Source organism: Balaenoptera acutorostrata, chromosome 8 (assembly GCF_949987535.1).
Source record: "Balaenoptera acutorostrata chromosome 8, mBalAcu1.1, whole genome shotgun sequence".
In the NCBI taxonomy this organism is placed as follows: domain Eukaryota; kingdom Metazoa; phylum Chordata; class Mammalia; order Artiodactyla; family Balaenopteridae; genus Balaenoptera; species Balaenoptera acutorostrata.
In genome coordinates, this window is record NC_080071.1 from 82,534,200 (window position 1) to 82,559,382 (window position 25,183).

Genomic DNA, 25,183 nt, shown 5'->3' on the forward strand with positions numbered 1-25,183 from the left:
ACACTTAGGTTGCTTCCATGTCCTGGCTATTGTAAATAGTGCTGCAATGAACATTGTGGTACATGATTCTTTTTGAATTATGGTTAGATTTCTTGATTATTATTGTTTGAAAACACAATAACTAGCCTATTAAAAACCCAAGGTTGTTTAAAAAGCCTTTGAGAACACATGAGGATATTTAGGTTTGTGCTGAAGACTGGACAGTTTAAATATAAGGACAAAGGTATTCACCTCTATAGAGACAGTAGAGACTATTTCTAATTAATTCTCCCCCCAAACCTTTTTTTCTACCAAACACAGCATGAATCTCATGTATATTTTGAAAGACATGTTATTAATGTCCAAGCGTAAACTGGACAACCATCTATTGGGCTGTTATATAGTAGATTTATTCATCATGTGAGTATGAGTTGATGACTACTAATAACCTTTCCAATTAGAATTTCTCTAAGTCTGTGAATTTCTAAACTTATACAAACTCTTAATTTTCAAAATGTCATTTCCAATTCTGTACATAATTTAAGTGCAGAATTAAACCCTACTGGCATTTATGAATCAGGCTAGGGCATTCCACTTATTTCTACAGCAGCAAGTATTTGAAATGTTGGAAAGGCTTGGGAACTGTGTGAGATGAGGAGCTTCCCCCGACGCAGATAAAATATAAATGTTCTTTTAAAGTAAGGCCAACCAAAGGAAGACACCATCTGTAAAATTTTTAAATCAGGTATTCATCATTTCAATTTTAAGAATATAAAGGCAACCCAGATGGATGATTCATTGGGACAACATCACTGAAGGCAATCTGGTCTTATATTGAATACACCTGCTGGAACTGGAAGGGAGACAGAATAAGTAGAAGAATTTTTATCTTCCAATATTATCCAGAAATATTACAGTAAAAATAGTTGGCAACTTCTTTCTATACAGTCCAAATTGAATGAAGATGTCTGGCTTTGTTTCATTTTATTTCTCTTTGTAGGATGGGTCCACAATGGAAATATCCAAACTGACCTTTCTAGCTACAATAATAGTTCAGTCAAATGGTATGATTCACTAAATAAAAGAAAACAAAGGTTTAAAAGTGTTTGGTTTGGGCTTCCCTGGTGGCGCAGTGGTTGAGAATCTGCCTGCTAATGCAGGAGACACGGGTTCGAGCCCTGGTCTGGGAAGATCCCACATGCCGCAAAGCAGCTGGGCCCGTGAGCCACAATTACTGAGCCTGCGCGTCTGGAGCCTGTGCTCCGCAACAAGAGAGGCCGCGATAGTGAGAGGCCCGTGCACAGCGATGAAGAGTGGCCCCCACTTGCCACAACTAGAGAAAGCCCTCGCACAGAAACGAAGACCCAACACAGCCATAAATTAAAAAAAAAAAATAAAAAAAAAAGTGTTTGGTTTAATCATTCAAAGATTAAACTCATCAATCACTCAGTAGAATCAATTGTTTATGCATGTAAACATAGCTTTTATTTTAAAAATTCTCAAAGAGAATTGAACTTACATGAGGAAAAAGGATAGGCAACATTGATTATAGTCAAGAAAAAATGCAACTTTTAAGATGAGCAGTAAGTAAAATTATTAGGAGGTGAGAAGGGGGAAAAGGAGGAATTGATTTTAACTTCCAGCTCTGATTTGACTCTCCAATCACTTACCATTTCTCATACTCCTTTCCTTTTTCTACTATGTGGAAATTAGAAGGAAAAAATGATAGGTTCAAAAGGAGTAAAGAAGACAAGGTGTCTAAAGAAAGAAAAGGATAAATAAAGTTGGAGCCTTGTCCTGGAGCTCTCTTCCTACATGAAAAGTTTGAGGAGCATCATTTCCTTCAAGGAAACAGGGCATTTTGTCCGCATGGTGCTCCCTGATTTTTTTACTATTAGAATTTCACTCACCACTGGCACCAGCTGGAGTCAACCCAAAGCATGCTTCCTTCCCAGAACCTGCTGAACTACCATGATGTTCCCAGCATGGCTCATTCTCCTACCATCTACCACCATCCTGGGTGTAGATGACTTAAAAGCTTTGGGAAGCTGGGATAGAATCACGTTTTCAGTTTTGTTCCTGCTAATCCTTTAAATCCTTTAAATTATGTCAGTTTACCTGCATTTTCATCTCCTTCTCTTGTGTCAGATTATTGCTAAAATGCCACATTCTCAGGGAGATTTTCCCTGACATTTAAAACATCAGCATCCACCACTACTCACCTTCCTACTCTTCATTCTGCTTGTTTTCCTCTCACATTGAGTCTTATTGAATGTATCATGCATGTTCATAAGTAAGTTTATAAGTAAATTTACCTATTGCTTTTCTCTCCCTACCCTGCTCATTCCATTAAAATCCACAAGGCAGACACTTTCATCTGTCTTGTCTATTGCTGTGTCTGTGAACCTGGCACATAGTAGGCACACAATAAATGTCAATTACTGGAATTAATTATTCGTCTTGTCCCCTAGATCTGGGTCATAGCAGAAGCATCCTACTTTGGTTACCTCTATCTCTTTGAGGGCAACAGATAATACAATGATGAATATAGGGCCCATGTGTGACAGTGAGATACAGTCTGGATTTTGGATGTTGGAGACCTGGTTTTGTATCACTACTACAACCTGAGCTTTGAACCCTGAGCTTTAGCTTCCTCTTCTGTAAAGTGAGAATTAAAATCATACCCTCTTTTCATCTCAAATAATGTATTTGAAAAATGCATACATAGTAAAATTTTATAGAAATATTGGTTATTTCTGTTTAACAAGAAAATCTGCCTGCTTTATCTGAAGTAGTAAGTAGCATATGGGAGCCTACAAACTGTATTAAGACATATCTTTCTTGGATATGATCTATGGTACTAATTGGCTGGACACCTGAAAGAATTTACTTATGTTCCCAAGCAGTTCTCTTTCTTGAGTCTCTAAGTTTAGAGACTTAGTTGGCCATTGTAGCTAAATCATATAATATCATCTATCTTTTCTACATAATGCTATGATGAACTAAAATACTTACAACTTTATATGCAGTATGCATTTTTCATATCATATAACCTGTTCTTTAGCAAATGCACTTTAAAATTTTGAGAAGGAAGTCATTCTTTGGTATGTTTATTGTCACTTGAGAAAAATTGGTGTGGTAAGCTTATTGTCTGGAGAGAAAATTGTTATTTGACGTTATAGAATATCCTACTTTTCATTCCATGGGTATAGCACTTCATTTTAGAAATGTGGCACTCTAATATTGTAGAAGCATGAAAAGGAGGCAATTTCAGTCACTACTTAAGAATCATGAGCTCAGAGGACATCTAAAAAGTCTTTAAGGAACAAAAAACCTGGAAATGGGGGGGGGGCGAAATGGCTGGATTTTTTTTACCTTTTATTTGAAGTCCTTCTGACTTCCCTTCTCACTTGATTTAGATTAATTGCTCAGTATTAATTCTGAGGCTAAGGAAAAATAGGCTGCAGGAGAAGTTAGAACAAGCTGAGAAGCAGATAAGTCTATACAACTACACTCTAAAGCTCATGGAAAATTACAGTGTCATTTGCTTTCATGAGTCATGGTGTCTCCTCTGCAAGTTAGTCCCTCAAAACCTGACACAAATAGTGCCTTGCTAGAGCTGTTACTTCTGCTGAGGACTGAATGTAGACTCATTTGATTCTTACCATTATCTTAGTCACTCTTTCTTATTGCTCTAGAAGCTCCTTTCACAAAGCTGATAGAGGCTTCCCATTCTGCCTTGTATTAATCTGAATGGATACAGAGTGACTCAAAGAAAAACAACCACAGATAGTAGCAGTAGGGTATATAGAGGTCACTGATCCAATCCACTCACCATAAAGAAAAGAAAACTAGGGTCAAAGAAGGATGAGTGATTTGTTCAGAGTGAGACGTGGAGACGAAATGAAGAATGACGTGTCTGTGTCATGTCTAACGCTCTTTCCAGATAATATTCTCTACCTTGAGTGTTTCTTTTGACGTACTTGAATATTTCTAAATGTTAGATTGGAGCAACAGAATAATTCGTTTCATATTCATCAAAGAAAGGGCAAACTACAGAGCTGGGGTAATTAGGGCAGACGTTTATTCTTTAAATGGGAAAATACGCAGGAAGTATTTAGATCATTGGTTGGCACTTACCAATTACTCAATTAGTGTTAATCAACATACATTTATTAGGTGTTAGATCTGAGTTATTTGTGAACTGTCTTAGAATTGAACAACGGGAATCATTTATATAACCAGGCCTTAGCTCTTGTGACATTGGAAAATCTACATAACTTGTGCAATTCACTTTCCTCATCTATGAAAAGGGAAAGCCAATATGAATCATCCAGCGTTGCAAGAATAATACCTGGAATTTAAAAGATGTTCATAAATGGTGGTTGTTATTATTAAAATCTCTCATATCCTCAGCATGATAGCAACTAATGACTCACTATTTTAATCCATCTTTGATAAATTGAGACAGACTGCAATCGACAAACATCTCACATCCCTCTACCTCCTACCACAGGGAAAGACCATTTCCCTGCCCCCTTGATGTTAGGTGTGACCATGGGACTTTCTATGACATATTAGCAGAAGTGATATGCATCATTCCTAGGTGGAAGCACATAAGAGCCACTGCATGATTTTTATACTGTCTTTCCTCTTTGACGGGTATTCTGGATGATCCCAACCTACATCAACCTAGGGGCCTCAATGAGGACCGCATGGAACAGAGGGACCTGCCATTGAAAGATGGACATGTAACGTGAGCAAAACACAGCTTGTCTTATTTTCTGTCCTTGTAACTTGGAGATTTTATTTTCCTTACTGCAGTATAACCTAGACTATCCTGATAATACAAGAAGACATTTCAAAGTTAAATCTTTGATAACTATTCACCCAATGACATCTATGTAAATCCTTACTATTACTGAACTTTTCCTACAACAATTCCATATAACTTATTAATTCTGTCCCTCATATATGTCAACAGATTCATTCAATAATATTTTCCGAGAGCACACTGTATTCCCTCATTTCTAAGACAGTAGCTTTTGCATAGTAGCCATGTAGTAGATGCTTGTTAAATTAAACTGTCAAATTGAATTAGATCATGCCATTATTACTCAGAAGACCACATATTATTGTTTCTTTTAGGGTAAGTAATAACCAGTCTGCCATTCTGGATCTAGAAGAATGAAACAGACATCCATCAACCTAAAATGTTTAAGCCCAGTTTCACCTGTAGGTAGGTACTACTGATGTCCATCAGAATTCCCCTTTGTAAACTTTGAGCGCTATATATGATTGGGCTGAATGCAAAGTGGATATAAAAAACTATATATATATATATATATATATATACACACCTTAGGTCAAAGTATGAAATTTATGTTTGGCTCTTGTCTGCCCTTCCAGTGTCACATTCTGCCTTCCTAGTACTCCCCAAACAACTTTGGATGTATATGTAATGGATTTTAACTGTCCATAAAACTATATGGTATTCCACTTTTTCTTGTCCCTGATCCCCCATTTCAGTCCATGTCATTCAGCCCCAGGATTAACCAATCAAAGGTTTCTATCAACCTAATCTACATGCCTGATTTAGGAGTGGTCAACTAGAGCCAACCAAATAAACTAATACAGAGAGAGAGAGACGGAGAGGGAGGGAGAGAGAGATTGAAATTATCCTTTTTTAATCTTCTCTCCTTTTTCAGGTCTCACCAATTCCTTTTCCAGACTTGGAGACCTGATGGCTTGGCGATTCTATTTACTGTACAACTTAAATCATTTCCTCTGGAGTCCTTTTGAGAAGTAGGGTTACTCTTCTTGCTACTCATATTGCACAGTAGCAAGGCTAAATTCGAGTCTCACGCCCTCCACTTTCCTGTGACGTTGGCTATTAAGAATGTCTACTATTCTCTCCAAGAACCTCCTTTCTAATTTCACACCTACCTCTCCAGTCCCAGAAAATGGTTTTCTCTCCTAATTCGGATAAAAATATGAATGATTAGGAATGAATTCTTACAAATACCTATTCCCACATTGGATATACTTATGTTTAACCCACCTCTTTTTTTCCTGCCTCAGTGAAAGAATTGTCCCTTCTATTTCAAGTTAATTCTCCTACATGAACTCTAGATTTTATTCCCTCCTATTATTTCTAGGACTCCTCTTGTATTCATATTCTCTGTCTCCCTGTCTCTGTCTCTCTCTCTCCCTTTCTCTCTCTCTCTCTCTCTCAATCTCAATCTCTCTCTGTCTCCATTCCTCTATTAACACATATGCACTCAGCTGTTGTGTTGCCAAATTTAGCCAGTAAAACTAAAAGATCCCCTAGTAAATTTCAGGTAAGCAATGAAAAAAAAATTTAACGTAAGTATGTCCCAAGTATTTCATGATATATTTATACAAAAATTACTTGTTTTTTACTTCAAATTCAAATTTAACTAGACATTCTGCATTTATTCTGGCAATTGTACTTAGCTACAATACACCACAATCCACAAAAACAAGTAAGGCAAAGTGTCTCATTGCTTTTTTCTCATCTTCTGTATTGAGTCATTCTGAAAGAATGGTGTTGGCTTCAGTCTGGTATAATCTTACATCTCTACAGAGCTTTTGCTCACAAATATTGACCTCTCAGAGTATAACTGAAGTGTCATCATGTCCAAAGATCCTTTGCTTTTTAGGAATGAAGACTGATAGGAAAGAATAAGGAGACTGAAGGAAGCAGAAAAATCTGTCCTAATGTACATTTACATGCACTCTCTCACTCCACATATAAACGCTCATCATCTCTAGATCTCATTCTGGTCATTGCCCTGTTGTTTTCCTCTTCACAGAGTTTTCTTTTACATCATTCAATTCTCAGCCCTATGTTATCTGCCATCATTCCCATCATTCTAATGAGTCTAATGAAAATAAGTTATTAACCAACTTCCAATCAAGAAATTCAGCAGACATATTTAGTCCTTACCTTACTTGTTCTCTGCTTTGTTTATTATGTTTTACTCACCTTTCTGCCTAAAACATTAATTATTATGAATTGAATTGTGCCCCCCCAAAAAGGATATAATGAAGTCCTATTCTCCAGTACCTGCGCCTATCACCTTATTTGGAAAAAGGTCTTTGCAGATGTAATTCAGTTATGATGAAGTCATTAGGGCGGGTTCTAATCCAATATGACTGGTATCCTGATAAGAAGAGAGAAATTTTGACCCAGACATATACACAGAGAAGAACACCATGTGAATCTACAGACACAGAAGGTAGACGGCCACATGAAGATGGAAGCAGAGATGGGAGTTATGCAGCCATAGCCAAGGAATAGCTGGAGCTTCCAGAAGCTGGAAGAGCTAAGGAAAGATCCTCCCTTACAGGTTTCAAAGAGAGCACGACTCTTCTCACACTTTGAATTTGTACTTCTAACCTCCAAACTGTGAGAGAATAAATTCCTCCTGTTTTAAGCCTCCCAGTTTATGGTACTTTACCAAGGCAGCCCTAGGAAACTAATAGACTCACCTACCTTAATGCTCATGACACTATTAGATTATTTTCTGATATTTTCTACTTTTTTCAGATTTTTTTCCCTATTCTTCTGTTTAATACTTAAATGTTGTTATTCACCAGAGTTGGATGTTCAGCCCTTCTCATTTTACATAATTTATCTAAATGACCTTATCCCTCACAAAGCTTTAACTACCGTCTGTGTACTACCTATCAAATATAAATACAACAATTTATTATGATTAATGTTAGTATTATTAGTCAATAAAGAGTTTTTGGTTTTTTTATACCTCTGGATCCTAAACACAAGTAGCACTATCTTGAAAAGAGGTCACATTGAATTCCTCTTGAATTCGTGGAGGAATCCATGACTCAGGAAATGGATGCACCTTGAAAAGCTGTCCATTGTCCTTTTGTGTCCAAGAAGTGTTCCGGTCAGCTTCCTCCACCCTAACTTTCCCAACAGTCATTAAAATATTTAATTCTGAAGTCAGTGTAAATACTTATTCTAACAATTATTGTGGGACATAACAAGTGATAGAATGAGAAGCTATTGAGAGAGACTTATTCTGGTTTCTTCCTAATATGCAGAAACAGCTGAATTAAGCACCAAAGAATCCAAGTACTAATCATGATTATTTTATTACCACTACCTAAGCAATATTTGTTTACTTATTTACTTATTTTTTATTCTTTTTTTTTTTTTTTGGTGGATATTTTCCCTCCATTGCCAGGTTTATTTATTTATTTATTTTTTTAGAGTATTAGTCATTTTATTATTTTTATTTATTTATCTATGGCTGTGTTGGGTCTTCGTTTCTGTGCAATGGCTTTCTCTAGTTGTGGCAAGCGGGGGCCACTCTTTATCGCGGTGCGCGGGCCTCTCACTATCGCGGCTTCTCTTGTTGCGGAGCACAGGCTCCAGACGCGCAGGCTCAGTAATTGTGGCTCACAGGCCCAGTTGCTCCGCGGCATGTGGGATCTTCCCAGACCAGGGCTCGAACCTGTGTCCCCTGCATTGGCAGGCAGATTCTCAACCACTGCACCACCAGGGAAGCCCTATTCTTTATTTATTTATTTAATTTCCATTTTATCCCTTCAAGGTTTTGAGGTGATTCATAAAAAATATATAAAATAAAATGATAAAATTAATAACCTTATGAAATGCACTTACTAACTAAAGTTCCCAAGAGTGCTATGTTGCTTAAATGAGAAAACATGTGAAACTGGGCTTTATATTATAAAGTAATAAAAACATGTAAGGTGTTATTATTTTGAGAAAAAGAAAGTTGTTTTTCGAAGAAATAAACTATTATCAATGTGTTACTACATGAGTTTCCAAAATCTAGTATGTTTACCCAATGTGTGAATCTGGCATGAATTTAACAAATGGCTCAGCCTCTCCATTCTTAAAAGACAGAGTGGAACAACTCGAGATCGGCTAACTTCTGGAAATAGCTGGAAGAGAGAATGCAATGAGAACAAACAATAGCCAGATAATGATTCTCTCTTTTGTAGACAATATTCTTATATTACCACGTTTATGAGGATTATAGAGGCCTCCATAATACCTAATAGATCAACCTGTTTTTGACTTTTTTAAATTTGAGGTGGTACTTATTAACCTGATTTATATTTGAAAAATGCCATCATAATGGAGCTGATGCACACGAGTCTTCACGGTGGATGCATTCCATCCCAGTCCCCTACTCATACCACCAAGCACATGACTGCATTGTCTCAGGTGAAACACACCTGTGAATTTCCCGGCATTTGGCATGGAACTTGCCTGGTATAAGCCCATTTCTGAATGGCATATTGTCCCTTTGTTCCTTTTCTCTCAAAATGTCTTCTTTTAGGAAAACAGAAAAACACACCTAGACAAATAACAAAGCATGCTGCCATAAAAGACCTTCAGCAAGCATGAGGCAGCCAAGATCTGTACGTGTTTGATTACTGCCAGTACATTCATCCAGCAAACAGATGCAAATGGGACTTGAAGGGACACAGAGCAATAAAGTTTTCCATTGTGCTATGCGGCACAACACTGCAATTATAGGCACATCTGCAGTAACTCATATTCTGGGAATCTCATAGAAAGTCTTTGATTTCATTTTTCTACCTGCACTGAAAGCCAAATATTGCTATTTCATACATTTCAGTATCCTGGTTTTATGTTGATCAAAGCTGGTGACAAGGTGACTTCCTATTTTCACAGACTCCCCTCTGTCACTCCCCCATCCCTGTCATGGCCAGCAAATACTGGCCTCTGATCATCAAACCTCTGTTCACAGATTCGGAGAAAATCTGCTGACTGGAGGATATTTCTTCTACAGTAGGCCGAGGAACAAAACAACATAGAGGGAAATAATGAAATAAAGGATAAAGGAACTGGCAACCAGGAGCTTGGCCAGCAGAAAAGAATTTTCTAGTTAATAAATTAAGGTTGAACATGACAGAGCTGAAATGTAACCTTTACAAGTAAAATCCACAAGAATTCAAACTTGAAATTTTGGAAAATACAATGACAGAGCTCTCTTTGTTTAATGGTAACCTCAATGATTTAAGGAGAATTTTAAATTCCAGTGAAACTAAAAGAGAAGGAAAGAATTAAAAGAGTACTTTTTCAATGTTTCTAGAATAAAATGGATTAGAAAAATATTTGTGAGAATGCTCAAACAAATAAGACACATATGTATCTACCTTGAATTGACTTTCATAAAATGACTTCTGAAAACTATGCAATTCAAATATACTTCAGATCTGCCTACATTTCTAAATTTTAAAAAATCCTTATATACTAAAGTCAAAGTGTACAGACTTTGAATTACTAAAGCAACTCTTCAGCCTGCTTCTCTTATGTATGGGTTTCCTGTCGATTTTAAATTTGTAATTTTTGTAGATATTTTCCTACCATCTTGAATAAGTTATAAAGGAATAAAAGAAGGAATTTTAGGTAGCAGTCCCTTTACCAAGTGGAAAGATTATATTAATTAATGTTAATCCCATTAATCACTGCATTTCTTGTTTCAACTATAAAATCTAAAGTTAATATCAGAACCATGGAAACATGTAATAGTTCATCAGAAGGAAGTAGAATCTATAACCTAATACCTTTATTTCATAGACGGGGAACATGAGGTCCAAAAAGAATAATTGTTACACAATACAGCACAACTTCAGACTTGGATATATTTAAACAAAATTGTCCCATCACAGATCCTTCAGACACCTTGTCCACTAATCTCAGGTTTTATCTGTTTTACTCATGAACTGACAAAAATAAAGATGTCTTAGTATCTCAGAAATGGAAGGTCAATCAGAGACCAGCTTATTCCGCTGACTAGTAGATGGAGACATAAATAGTTTCAGAAACAAAAAATTATTTCCTATGCAAATCAAAACTACACTGAGGTACCACTTCACACTGATCAGAATGGCCATCATTAAAACGTCTACAGGGCTTCCCTGGTGGCGCAGTGGTTGAGAATCTGCCTGCCAATGCAGGGGACACGGGTTCGAGCCCCAGTCTGGGAAGATCCCACATGCCACGGAGCAGCTGGGCCCGTGAGCCACAATTACTGAGCCTGCGCGTCTGGAGCCTGTGCTCCGCAACAAGAGAGGCCGCGACAGTGAGAGGCCCACGCACCACGATGAAGAGTGGTCCCCACGCGCCGCAACTGGAGAAAGCCCTCGCACAGAAACGAAGACTCAACACAGTCATAAATAAATAAATAAAAGAACGTGAATTTCTTTAAAAAAAAAAAAAAGCAAAAAAAAACGTCTACAAATAACAAATGCTAGAGAGGGTGTGGAGAAAAGGAAATCCTCCTACACTGTTGGTGGGAATGTAAGTTGGTGCAGCCACTATGGAAACCAGTATGGAGATTCCTCAAAAAGCTAAAAATAAGGTTGCCATATGATCCAGAAATCTCACTCCTGGGCATGTATCCAGACCAAACTATAATTCTAAAAGATACATGCACCCTTATGTTGATAGCAGCACTCTTCACAATAGCCAAATCATAGAAGCAACCTAAATGTCCATCGACAGATGAATGGACAAGGAAGATGTGGTACATATATACAATGGAATACTACTCAGCCATAAAAAATAATGAAATAATGCCATTTGCAACAACATGGATGTAACTAGATATTATCATACTAAGTGAATTAAGTTTGAAAGACAAAGACAAATATTATATGATATCACTGATATGTGAAACCTAAAATACGACACAAATGAACCTATCTATGAAACAGAAACAGACTCATAGACATAGAGAACAGACTTGTGGTTGTCAAGGGGGAGAGTGGATGAGGGAGGGATAGAGTGGGAGATGATTGGGGTTAGTAGATGTAAGCTATTATATACAGAATGGATAAAAAACAAAGTCCTCTGTATAACAGGGAGCTATATTCAATATCCTGTGATAAACCGTAATGGAATAGAATATAAAAAATAATGTATGTATAGGTACAACTGAATCATTTTGCTGTACAGCAGAAATTAACACAACATTGTAAATCAACTATACTCCAATTAAATATTTTTAATTAAAAAAAGAAACTATTTCCTTAAGGCTATGTAATTAGTTAACTAGTTAATAATGGGAGTTGATGATCTTTTACCCTCTATTCTGTAGTTCATCTAAGCAAATAGAGTTCAGTCTCATTCTAAGTCCAATGAACTCTGGGAAATGTGCTTAGTTTATATGGGGACTTACCTACCTAAACTAAGATCAAAATGCTTTATTATATAATGTGAGACAAAGGGTTCTACCCACCAACTTTGTGGATGACAAAGAAAAAGGGACTGTGGGTGGTAAATCCTCCTTCTTACATACACACACACACACACACACACACACACACACACACCAAAGTCCTGAACTCATTAAATTGCATTGGAGAGAGATACTTCATTGAATGCCCTCAAGTTCTTCTTTGTATTTAAACTCCTGCACTGGCACCCTCAACTTCCTCTTTATCAGGTTTGCAGTGCCTCTGAACTGATATCTCCACATATACTCTCAGAAAAAGGATTGCTATTATTCATATCTTAATGGACTTTTAAATATCAGGGTCCAACTTTTTCCAAAGGAATTTGCATTTTAAGCCATGTATGTATTTGTAGAAAGAAAGTTGTGGGGTTTTATTTTTTTTTTCTCCTAGTAAAATCAGCGACAATTAGGTAGGAAAAGCATTTGGGAGCACATACAAAGTTTTCCCTGACATCCTCAAAATAACACCATATGGCTCACTTCCTTCGTTGCCTTTGAGTAAGCCAAAATCTGATCCCATACCGCCTGCTGGCTCACCAAGGCTCAGTCACATGGCCACGTATTTGTAGAGTACATCTTCCTGGTGTGGCCTGAAACCTGAAGGGTCATCTGTTTTTAGTGACTCTCCCAGAATTCCCTTTGTCAATATGTAACAGGTGACTGACTAGCACTGAAGGATTAGTATGACTGCACAGTTTAATTCAACTTTTTTCTTAAAATATCGCTGGAAAGTTTGAGGTGAATGCCTGAAATTCTGTTATAATTACTTTCTGTACAATAATGTATTTTTAGTTTGCAAATATCAATAGCATACCCTTCAATTTGCAAACTATAAAACTGTTACCACCTTATTAAATATGTAAAAGAGAGGCATGTTCTAGAAATATTGTGTTACAATTTAGTTCCAGCTTTGCAACTAATGTATTCACTCATTCATTCATTCATTTATTCATTCAACAGTCTGTATTGAGCTCAAATTACATCTACCCTGTGCAAGTTGCATTCTAATAGAGGTGACAGCCAACAGAAGTAATGAATAAGTAAAACCCATTTTATGTTACAAGGTGATACGTGCCATAGGGGGGAAAAAAAAAATTTAAGTACATTAAGAATAGAGGAATGAAGAGAGGCCAGAATTTGGCAAGGTTTCAAGGGAAGTTGAAATTGCAATAACCAGGAAGGAAGGGGTAATTGTGGAAGACAAGACTTAAGGCATAAGCATGAGCTATACTGACAAAGCTCTGAGTTTTCTAATTTTTGAAAGGAGAACATTTAACTTAAAATGATGGCTGAAGGAGAGTAAGAATTATAATTAACATCTATCTATGTAAACCATGTTATGGAATGGGAAAGCTGTAGTTTTCTATCCTCACCAGCCTTACTCCATACCCCACTTCATTTTTAATTATGTGCCTCAAAACATAGCCTCATAATTTGTCTATTGTCTTCTGGGGGATATTTTAGTCCCTTTTTTTTTTAACTCTTTCACTTTATTCTGTACTCAATGGTTAGATTTATGCTCTTGAAAGATGACTCTGCGCATGATTCACATCTTCAAAATGCTTCCATTGCTCCATTGCCTATAGAAATTCAAAAGTCTGAACTAGTGTGTAGGGTGTCTTAATTGCAACCAAAAGAACTTTGTAAGAAATGTCACCCATGACTTTCTCAAATTCTGTCCAATTTGGACTGACCACACTTATATTCACCTATGGACTGCCTTGTCATAGAACTTGTTCCATATCCCGCCCACCAAAAATCGTAGCTCAAGTACCACCTCCTCCTAATAAACTTTATGATTTCCTTTGCCCTTAAAGCCAAAAACTCTCTCCCTTCTATGAAGTTTGTTCCATTAGACTATTAACTATATTTTGCTATGTAAAATAATTATTTGTGTGAGTGTGTATTTTTTTATCCTCCCAGAGTAAAACATGAGAAAACTAGGCCAAAGTTTGCAAAGCATCTATTTTCAAACTAAGTTGTATAGAGTTTCCCAGAGGGTAATCTGAGAACTACTGAGCACATAACATATTCAATGAAGAGAAAAAGGTGTTATAGTTAAAAATGATTACGAAATAAATAGATTAAATATGTTTAGGCCCTATGGTTTAAATAGATACACTGTGTATACTTCCTAATATTTATATAGTAGTGCATAAAAAGTTCTGAGTTAGAGTCTTGCTTAACTATGTATATTCCTAAATTCATCTGATCATGGAACCTTTTTTTTTTTTTCTTTGCCTTACTTATATGAACGTATTTTGAAACTATTGTTCAGATAAAAAATTTTTGATAAATGTTAAGGTAAAAATCATGAACTATGAGTTACTATACCTCCCATCTCCTTTTGTATGTTACTTAATTTCTGAAATGCCATACAAATAAAAAATTTTAATTCAGCTGTCTGGAAACTCTGTGTTTCAGGATGACATCAAAATTTCCCAGATGTTAAAACACTCTGTGATCATTTTGTAATGTATAGAACTATTGGGCCACTATGTTCAGCACCTGGAGCTAACATAATACTGTGGGTTATTTACACTTCAATTAAAAAAATTAAAATAAATAAAGAAAAATAAAGGAAAAAAGTAAATGAAAGAAAAATTGTAAAGTAACCATCAGTGATAACATAATGCAGTTAGTTTTTATTTGAGGCTCAAATATTGGGTTAAGAATTTTATGTACTTATCATTTGGACATTGAAGTATACTGTCTGAGATTTATAATTTAGGCAATAATAATGTGTCCTAGTAAAATTTCACTGTACAAAGTCTAAGATAGAGGCTCTTTCCAGGGCCAATTTTACCAATAAATTAAAATATATTCAATTTAAAAAGAAAGCACAGCCTGGGCTCTCTGTTTGCCAATGATGACAAGTTGACCTGGTAGATGTGGCTACCTGAAGGTGTTTTATTGGTAAAGACAGCCTCCCCAAAGGATAGTAAGTCTGCCAATTGGAGCCAAACACATGCCCAAATAGTGAGAATTGTACAAGTGAATGTAGGAATGAACAAATAAATGAATTCTCTGTGTTTATAAGTGGACAGAGGGGAAGAGGATAAGAAGACACTCTGCTTGTCATGAGTAGTGGCTGATCACTGAGCTGAAAGAAAAAAGTATAAAAAGCAGAGAATAAATAAAAGAGGACAAACTTCAGATGTCCCATTTTTGCCTACTTCAGCAGCTCTTAATCAAGGGCAATATTGCCCACTAGAAGGCACTTGGAAATGTCTGGCAAAATTTTTGCTTGTTGTAAGTGGAGTGGGGTAAGGGATGCTACTGACATCTGTTTGTAGACGTTAGAGACGTCATTCAACATCTTCTAATGCACAGGACAGGTCTCCACAGAAAAGAGTCATCTGTCTCAAAACGTTAATAGTGCTGCTGTTGAGAAACCCTTGACTATACTGAGTTCAGAAGTTGTGAATTGAGGTATATTTTGTGTAATGGAGAAGGTACCTATAACATTGCTTCATGGAATGTACGAAGATTTTCCCTTTGTTTTAGTGTTTCTACACGGCATTTTCTGTATGAAGAGGCTTCTTCTCCAAGGGGATCATTGTTAGAATCAGCACAACCAAACATAAGGGCAAATAGGCACAAAGCAATTAATAATATGAGATACATGCAATGATGCCATTAGGTTCTCATGGTGATTACTCACAGCTTTGAGAAGTTTTAAATGCTCAGTGAGAGTTTTATAATTCTTCCTTTAATTCATTGCCATTTCCTCAGATTTTCTCCTAAAAAATTTAAAAATGAGTCCTTAAATAATCTTATTGAAAATAAAATATATTTGCTTAATGTTTGTCAAAAGTCTGAATAACATGATCTCCCTTATTTAGGTGTTGTGGATGTGTATGAATATGCTATCCTTAAAAATATACCTCTCTTCTCTTGAGTCTTCTAAATTGTTTCATGGTTGAAGCAAAAATTATAACACTGTCTGATGTGTTTCTAAATGTATGTAAAGGGACTCTTTATGACAATTATATTTTAAATAGGCAAGGATACAGAGATGAGGTAAGGTTACTATACTTCATTTGAACTGGTAGTATGGTGACACTAGTAGACTGTGCTATGTATAAAAAGTAATACCGAGAACAACCATTATAAAAGATACACAAAGAGATACTCAAAAATACCATAGATAAATCAAAATTTTTTTTAATGTTCAAGTAGTTCACCAAAAGGAAAGAAAAAAAAACAGAGGAAAAAAGTAGGAAAAAACAAATAGAAAACAAAAAATAAAATGGCAGACTTAAGCCCCAACATTTAATTATATTTAATTATATTAAATGTAAATAGTCTTAATACACCAACTATAAGACAGATTGGTGGATCATATTTAAAAACATGATCCAACTATGTGCTATCTACAAGAAACTTATTTCAAATATAACAATATAAGCAGGTTGAAAGCAGAAGTGTGGGGAAAGATACACCCTGCAAACACTGATTGAAGAAAGCAAGAGTGTGCCTACTAATATCAGATAAAGTAGATTTTAGAGCAAAGAATATTACCAGAGTGGCATTATTATAATGCCATAATGCATTATCATAATCAGAAAAGTGTCAGTCCCCCAAGAAGACATAGCAATCAAGTGCATATGAGCCAAACGACAGAGCTGCAAAATGTGTGAACCAAAACTGATCGAACTGAAAGGAGAAATAGACAAACCTTATACTTGAAAACCTCAACAATTGCCAGAACAACTACATAAAAAGTCAGCATGGATATAGGACTTAGAAACACCATTAACCAACCAGATCTAATCAACATTTATAGAACACTCCATCTGACAGCAGAGTGCACATTCTTTTCAAGCAAGAGAGACCACATCCTGGGCCATAAAACAAAACTCAATAAATTTAAAAGAATTCCATTGTGTCTGGACTATATTCTTCAAATATGTGAGATGAAACTAGAAATCAATAACAGAAAGATAACAAAAATTTCCAAATGTTTTGTGAATAAACAAGCACTTTTAAATAATGCATTATCAAAACAGAACTCTCAAAGGAAATTAAAAAATACAGTTAACTGATTGAAAATGAAAATACAACATATCAAATTGTAGGACACAGATAAAGCAGTGCTGAGAGAGAAATTTGTAGCACTAAAGGAAATTAGAAAAGGGGAAAATATTGAAATTAGTCATTCAAGCTTCTACTTCAGAAACCAAGAAAACAGAAGATCATAAAAAAACTAAAAGCAAACAGAAGGAAGGAAATAATAAAAAGTAGAAATCAATAAAATTGAAAACAGAAAAACAATAGAGAAAATCAATGAAGCAAAGAGTTGGTTCTTTGAAAAGTTTAGTAAAATTGCCAAGCCTACTATAAGACTGACACAGAAAAACAAAAGAGTGCAAGAGAGAGGTAACACACATGTTACCAATATCAGAAGTAAAACAGGAGATATAACCACGACCCTGAAGATAGTAAAAGGATACTTAAGGAATACCACAAACAACTCTACACAGGAATTTTAAAATTTAAAATACACAGGAATTTTAAAATTTAGAGAAAATGGATCACTTCCTCAAGAAAAAAAGAAACAATCACATCTCACCCCCTATGAAATAGGTAATTTGACTAATTCTTATAACTATTAAGGAAATTGTATTTGTAATTTAAAAATCCCTGAAACAGAAATCTCCATGTCTATGTGGTTTCACTGTGTAATGTGAGCTATAAAGTTTTTGCAGATGATCTTTATTAAGTTAAGAAAATTCCCTGGTATTCCTAGATTTGCTCTTTGAAAGACCCTGTTAATGAGATCGAAAGACAGGATACAGAGTGGGAGAAAATATTTGCAAACCATAAACCTTGATAATCATCCTATCCAGAATATATAATGAACTCTCAGTACTCAACAGCAAAAGAAACCAAACAACCCAACTAGAATATGGTCAAAAACATGAAAAAAACATTTCACTGAAAACGATATACAGATTGCAAATAAGCATATAAAAGATTTCCAATATCATTATCCATTAGAGAAATGCAAATTAGAACATCAATGAGATGTAGTTACACACCTATCAGAATGGTTAAAATTTTAAATATTGACAACACCAAATACTGGGAAAGATATGGGGAAACTAACATTATCCATACATCGTTGGTGGCAATGTAAAATAGTACAGCCATCTGGAAAACAGTTTAGCAGTTTCTCAAAAATCTATCATACGCAACTACTTTATGACCCAGCCAATTGCACTTTTAGGCATTTATCCTAGAGAAATGAAGACATGTGTTTACACAAATCATGTAAACAACTGTTTATAGCAGTTTTCTTCCTAATATTCCACAACTGGAAACAACTCATATGTCCTTTAATGGGTGAATGATTAAACAAACTGTGGTACATCCATACCATGGAACAATACTCACAAAAAAGAATAAACTATTGACACAGAAACAACCTGAATGAATCTCCAGAGAATTATGCTGAGTGAAAAAGGCCAATCCCAAGTTATATACTGTAAGATATATATATCTTACATTTATATAACATTCTTGAAATGACGAATGCTATAGAAACGGAGAACAGATCAGTAGTTGCTATGGATTAAGGAGGGAGTGGGTATGGGAGAAAAGTGTGAGTGGCTATGAAAGGGCAACATGAGGGATTCTTGGGTTGATAGAAAATTTCTGTATCTTAACTGTACCAACGTCAATATCTTGGTTGTGATATTGTACCATAGTTTTGCAAGATGTTACCATTGAACTAAACTGCGTAAAAGGTTCATGGGAATCCCTCCATATTATATCTTATAACTGCATATGAATCTACAAATAAATTAAAAGGTTATTTTTTTTGAAAAAGCCATATTTGCCCTCTTTTAGGTTGTTTCCCTTAATCCAATTAATATTTGTCAGGTTTTGACCATCTGTCAATCTCTACTCTTCAGAGACAGTTCAATGACTTACTGGCAAGCATTTATACTCTCCCAAGCCAAATAGTCAGTTAGTGGTGGTTCCCTAGAGTAGTTTGCTGAACTGTGTAGCCATCCCACATAGGCCAAGCAGGAAGAAGCGCCATAATTGATTATCAGTGTCTACAGTGGATGTGGAGATAAGGGATGGCAGAAGACATCTTTGATTTGTTGAGCAGCAGAAACACATAAACAGAATATTTACAATATTAGAGTGTAAATAGTAATAAGCAGAAGTAATAAATAATTCTGCCTGGTGATGTAGAGAAGACACCAAAATCATAGAAGCATTTTTAAAAGGCATAATATAAGGGAAAGAACTTTCCATAGAGAGGAAATCATGCACACAAGCAGAGTGAAAAGCACTCGTTGATTATAACATAGCAATCCTACATAAGGATGGCAGGAAGTGAAGCAGAACAGACAGCTTGGGTTTACCTGGTCTTGGGCTCCTTACAGCATGCTAAAGATTTCAATTATTCATAATTTTTAACGGTACTTAGAATTTAATGGTACTTATAATTTCAAAGATTTTTTTTTCTTTTTAGAAATGTATAGACTAGGTGTTTTTATCTGAAATATCATCATCATTTTTATACACATAAGCAGCATCACTTGCAGAAAATCAGATGGAGGGAATCTACTTCATCCTGGAGTACTGGCACCATTCCCTGAAGAGTCAATCCTTTTTTGAGGACTGCTGGCTTGTTTGAAACTATCATAGGTCAGAAAAATGCTTGAGAAGAATTAAACTGAATTAATTTTTGCGATTGGTGCATAAAGATGCAAACACCATGCCTTGAAGAGTCACATACGGTGCATCACACACATTAGTCTGGATTTCTTGGTATGCAGCATTTAGATACATGATAGAACAATAGCTCCTAACCTGGTTGACCATCATTCTTATCCAGGGAACTTTAAAAATCTAAACTCCCAGGCCATACTGCCAATTTACTCAGTGAATCTCTTAAAAAGGACCTAACTTCTCAAGTGGTCCTAACTTTGGGCAAGTTTGAAAAGCACCATATTAAAACTTAAAGCTTGTTATGTATGGACTGAACTGTATCCCCCAAAATTCGTATGTTGAAGCCTTAACTCCTAGAACCTCATAATATAACTGTATTTGGAGACAAGCCCTCTAAAGAGGTAAGAAGTTAAAAATGAAGCCATTAGGATGGGCCCTAAACCAATCTGACTGGTGTCCTTATAAGAAGAAGAAATTTGATGGAGAAACACCAGGAATGAACACACACAGAAGGACAACCATATGAACGCGTAGCAAGAAGGCAGCCATTTGCATATCATGGAAAGAAGACTCAGAAGAAACCAAACCTGCCAACACCTTGACCTTGGACTCCAGAACTGAGAAAATTAATTTCTGTTGTTTAAGCCACCCAGTCTCTGGTATTTTGTTATGGAAGCCTTAGCACACTAATAAAGGCTGGTTTATGTTGAATAAAATGATGTCAGAGTACTTGGCCTAGTAGGAAAAGTGAAGCTCATGGCAAAAGTAGAGACGATCTAGCAACAGCCAGAAGATAAATGAATAAGGAATCATCTACTAGAACCGGAATGTGCAAACTACAGCCCACTGGACAAATCTGCCTCATCACCTATTCTTGTCAATCAAATTTTATTGGAAAACATAGCCATGCTCATGAACGTCTATGGATGTCTATGGCAGCTCTCAGGTACAATGGCAAAGTTGAGTATTTGAAAAAGAAACCATTTGGCCAATAAAGCCTAAAATATTTACTAGTGGGCCCTTTACATAAAAAAATTTGTCAACTTCACACTAGAATATAAACTACAGGAGGGCAGGGACTTTCTGTCTAGCATAGCATTGTCAATAGAACTTTCTGCAATGATCAAAATATACTATCTGTACTGTCAACATGGTAGCCACCAGACACATGAGGCTATTTAAATTTAAATCAGTTATAATAAATAAAAATTGAGAATTTAGTTCCTCAGTCTCATTAGCCACTATCAAGTTTGCAATGACCGTGTATGTGGCCAGTGGCTACCATCTTGGATAACACAGTTCTAGTCTCACTCCTTATTGTATTCTTGGTGCTTAGATCAGTGCCTGGTAAATAATACACAGGCATTCCAGAAATATTGATAATTGATAAAGGAGTAAATGAATGAATCAGTGAGGAAGGAGAGTTTCTCATGCATATATAAGCATTAAAATTCACACTGAATTAAATTCCAAACTATGCCACTGTGGTAGGCAGAATTATAAAGAGATGTCCCCCAAAACCCCCATCTCATGGTTATTCAACCCTAATCTAGGTACTTATTTGAAGGGACTTTCCAATTGTAATAATTAAGGTTATAAATCCTACGATAAGGAGATGAAACTAGAACATCCACGTGAGCCTAATCTAATGTGAATCCTTAAAAGCAGAGAAATTTCTCTAGCTGGAGTCAGAAGGCAGATGTTGCAGAAGAGGAAGGCAGGTGAGATGAGGCAGAAGGGGAGCCAGAGAAATTAGAAGTGTAAAAAGAATTTCTTAACCTTCCATTGTTGACTTGAAGGAGGCCACAGCCCTTCAAATGCAAGTGGCCACTAGAAACTGAGAACAGCCTTCAGCCAACAGTTGCATAGCATTGAATTCAATCAGTAACCTGGACTCAATGAGCCTGGAAATGAATTTCCCCCCATAGCCTCCAGACAGGGACACAACCATGTTCTGAGGCTCTAAGCGTGGAACCAATAGAGCCACCTGTGCCTGAACTTCTGACTCACAGATACCGTGAGATCATAAAGCTGCTAAACTTGTGGTCATTTGTCATTTATATAGCCACAATGCAGGAATTAAGTCTCCAAAAATTAGGTTCTTGGAGTGACTATAAAGAAAGCATGAATAATTATACATCTGAGAGGAAAATAAACCCCCAGCCCATTCTCCACATATCCCTTCTGAAGGGATTTGGGGGAAAGGCAAGTACTCAGCTTATGTAAGGCAACCCTTCCTGGTTCAAAAATACATCTTTGGAGCCAGTGCATAAATCAGCTGTGCTGGCCAAGTCAGATGGAACACAAGAGCACCAGAAGACACCTCCTCTCAATTCCCACACCCCACCAAGTTCTACATTGACTAAGGGCTTTGTAAAGAAAATTTCAAGCCAAACTGGACTGGAGCACCTCTGTCTAAGGTGACGCACACACACACACACACACACACACACACACACACACACACACAATATCACAAGCCATGTAACTATGCCCCCATCCTATCTTTTATCTTAATTTCCTCTGGAGTAGTTGATTTTCTTTCATATAACTCTTGAGATATGCAGTTAATCATGTTTAACACATAATTATGTCATTCCCCAGGGACACCAAACAAATATACATATGACAAAACTATCAAAAACACTTAGCATCTAGTAAATTATTTCCAAATACCTTTAAGGTAATGGCATATATTTAGAAATAGAAATGGTCTTAACGATAATCTGTCACTCTGATTCTAATTCCCCATCTTTCTCTTCCAAACACACAAAAACAAAGGGTGGTGGGTATGGAACTCTCCCGCTGAGGAGAACTTTGCTCCTTGTGAGTCTATGATAAGGGCATGTGAGCGGAATATTGGTGGAATTTGTAGACACCCAAAGAATTAGAAGAAACCACTCATGTTGGAAACAGGGGAGGCCTAGGAAAAGATTATCCAGCATCTCCAGCCTCTGTAATGGAGCATGAGTTTGTCCATAAGGAAGAAAGAGAGGGGAATGGTTATCAAGTACACAGCCAAGAGGATCTAACCCAGATACATGTGTAGTTTAATTAATGTGTAGAGAGTCTTATAGTGGTTTCCCAGTTGTCTAGAGAATCTTAGAGTGAACCATCATCCAGCTCCCTGAAGAGAAGGTAAAGAAGTGGTAGATCCTTAAATCCTAATATTATCAAAGGAAAGGAGAGGGGAATAAATGTTTTACAAAGCAACAGAGGAAAATATAAAGAAGGGGAGAAATGGTATATAAGACTGAAGCCAGATCATGGGAGCCTGTGTACTAGATCCTATTAGTGGTCCCCCCACACAGATTCCCTTTACTAGTTTGGTGCACTCATCCTCTAGCTGGCATGACTATTGACGATAAAGGCGCACAGCCTCACCAGTCTCTGGAAAACTGCCCATGGCTAAAGGGAGCCACCTCAGCTGCAAATGCCTAGGATCTGCAGTATTTGTGATGGCCTGCAGGTATAAAAGGTGGTCTCCTTGCCTCAAGATGGAAAATTCACTGGCGCCATTTACACTTCAGAGCTCCCCATGGGATCAGGCGAAGGTTAGATGTCAGCTGAAACCACATCTTTGCTTAACTTCTTCCTTTATTTTCTCCTGCTTCCTTCTCTTCCTTACAGTTTTCTGCTAAAAACATCTCCTTAAGTATTATTCAGGCATAAAAAAGAATGACAAATGCCATTTGCAGCAACAAGAATAGACCTAGAGATGATCATACTAAGTGAAGTAAGCCAGACAGAGAAAGACAAATATCATATGACATCACTTATATGTGGAATCTAAAAAAGTTTTTTGAATGATACAAATGAATTTAGTTGCAAAACAGAAACAGACTCACAGACATAGAAAACAAATTTATGGTTAATAAAGGGGAAGGCGGGAGGGATAAATTAGGAATTTGGGATTAACAGATTTATATATATAGTATAGATAAACAATAAGGATCTACTGTATAGCACAGGAAACTATATTCAATATCTTGTAATAACCTATAATGAAAAAGAACAAGGTAAGTTTTATATATATATATATATAGGTAGATAGATAACTTATCTATCTATCTATATAAAACTGAATCACTTTGTTGTACATCTGAAATATTGTAAATCAACTCTACTTCAATTTTTTTAAAAAATCTCCTTAATCATTTATTTGCAGAAGAATCCTTATCTCATATTTATTTCTAGGGGATCTGACCTAAGATAGGCAGGAGTGCCAAGCTAAGAAGTTTGGATTTTATTATATAAATAATGGGGAGCTACTGAAGGTTTTAGAGAAACTGTGCTTTACAATGATTAGCCTGAAAACCAGCAGCCTGTAGAAAGAATTAAGGGAATAAATCCCCCTCCATTACTAATTATCACACAGAAGTCATGGTCTTAAAATTAAATATTAAAGAGAGAGAGAGAGAGAGAAGAAACACTCAAAATCCCTGCTTTATGACTATATAGATTTACTCAAAAAAGAGTTATAATATTTTTATTACAAAAATCTCTGATAAGAATTTCTATGGCTATTATTTGCCAGAAGTTTGTAGTTTGAAAGTTTGCTTTCGTGCCTTGTGTATAATCCTGAAGTACTTTTTTTTTTTCTTCCTGTGACATTGCCCACCCATATCCACTAAGGACTAAACAGTAGAAAATAAATTTACCTTTAGCAAGAATGACTTAAGCTAGATATAGATTTTTTAAAGGCAAGATTTAAACTCAAGAGTGAAGGTAGGCCCTTGTAGATTTTCTGACGCTGGCTGGGAAACCTTAAAAAAACAAGGCTAAAAATCTACCTGTGTTTGGTGGTTTGGGTGTAAATTAACCTAAGTTCATGACCATTACCAGAATCCCCTCAGGAAATTTCCTCTGATGGCTGATTCCAGGTAATCAGGGCTTAAAAGTCACAGAGCTTAAATGTCAAGCATAAGACAGATGAAAAAGGAATATATGTGACTTTCATGCAAAATGCTTACCGTTGATATGCTAAATATCTCTAAATAATGTATTTGCCAGAAACCAATGGAAGATAGAGATTTTTATTCATGTTCAGAGGGGTCGCAAACAAATTCTATTATTGTAAAAATCTAAAAATATACACCAATTTATTTTATCTCCCCTCAGTGAGATAAAACTAACTATGTAGCAACAAAATTTAGGTCTTCTACTTGTATCACGAAAGACTGGAAACTATTTACTAACGTGACCCTCTATTCAGATAACTTTCA

The 25,183-nt window shown here is 36.2% G+C and overlaps 1 long non-coding RNA gene across 1 annotated transcript in view; it reads right to left on the reverse strand.

The window, feature by feature from the left end:
- LOC130708751 (uncharacterized) overlaps window positions 1–16,007 on the reverse strand; it is a 65,546-nt gene extending 49,539 nt beyond the window's left edge. The window contains exon 1 of the long non-coding RNA XR_009009122.1: window positions 15,931–16,007. This is a non-coding gene — a long non-coding RNA (uncharacterized LOC130708751). The remainder of the gene's footprint in view (window positions 1–15,930) is intronic.
- Window positions 16,008–25,183: the final 9,176 nt, after the last annotated feature.